The following is a 1,329-nucleotide window of genomic DNA, read 5'->3' on the forward strand; positions in this document are numbered from 1 at the left end:
GTTAGCATCGTGACACTATCTCTGGACTTAAACGTGCGATATATCCAACCACATGTTTGAAAAGCCTTACCAACTTTCAACTGGATATGCTCATCGAACTTTCAATTATCTTGGAGGACTACACCTAAATCCTTCATGGATGAGACCTGCTCAATGTCCTTACCTTCATCATCTAGAAGTGGAGTATTCAAAGGAGTTGACCCAAAGGTCATTGAGCAGAATTTCATTCCATTCAGTGCCATGTTACTTGCAGCAACCCAGGAGTAGATTTGGTCTAGGATCTCTAATAGACTACCAGAGTTCTGACCATTCCTACCGAATACCAATTTTGTATCATCAGCATAGGAAGAGATACTTACATTGCTACTACCAAGCTTCTGAAGCGGAGCAATGAAGATGATGAAAAGGAGAGGACCCAAAATGGAGCCCTGAGGGACACCCGACTTGACATCATGTATGTCACTAAGGGATCCCTCAACCTTTACAAATTGGTTCCTACCATAAATGAAACTTCTTAGCCAATTGAGAACCTTGCCTTGGATCCCAATCTCATGGATCCTGTTAACTAAAAGACCATGAACTACCTTGTCAAAGGCCTTGGCAAAGTCGAAATAAACTACATCAACTGATTCATGGCTCTCCAGTCCCTCAATAACCTGCTCTATATGTTCAATCAGTTGGGTAACCGTGCTAAAATGTGCACGGAACCCATGCTGGCTAGGAGGAAGGACTTCATGGATATCAAGAAATTCATCAAGTTTGAACTTCATGATCTTCTCAAACACCTTCGCAATATTCGAAGTGATAGAAATCGGCCTATAGTTACTGGGGAGTGACTTATCCCCCCCTTTGAAAATCGGAACAATATGAGCTACCTTCAGAAAAGGGGAACTTTCCTTGGTCCAAGATGCAACGCATCAAGTACGAGAAAACAGGAGCAAGAACCTGTGAGCATCATCAGAAACTGAGATGTCACTCCATCAGGGCCAGGGGAGCTCGAAAGTCTCAAATCCCTGATGGCCTCTAAAGCATCCTGATCTGTGACTACAAGATCATTGAAATGCTCAATTTGGCAAGCCTTGCCAGTCCCAACAAACTCATCAATAGAGCAATGGACTGTTGCTCCTAAACTCAGAAGAGTTGAAAACACGCTAGAGAACTGATCTCCAAGTATGTTGGCTATAGTCCCTACATTGTCTATGGCTTCCCCATCGACCTTAAAAGGCCCAACAGAGTGTTTCATTTTTCTCTTAGAGTTTGCATAAGAGAAAAACGCCTTTGGATTCGACCTCACCTCTTGAACAACTCTACGATGTGAACAACTCTACT

The sequence above is a fragment of the Tigriopus californicus genome, chromosome 5 (genome assembly GCF_007210705.1).
Source record: "Tigriopus californicus strain San Diego chromosome 5, Tcal_SD_v2.1, whole genome shotgun sequence".
In the NCBI taxonomy this organism is placed as follows: domain Eukaryota; kingdom Metazoa; phylum Arthropoda; class Copepoda; order Harpacticoida; family Harpacticidae; genus Tigriopus; species Tigriopus californicus.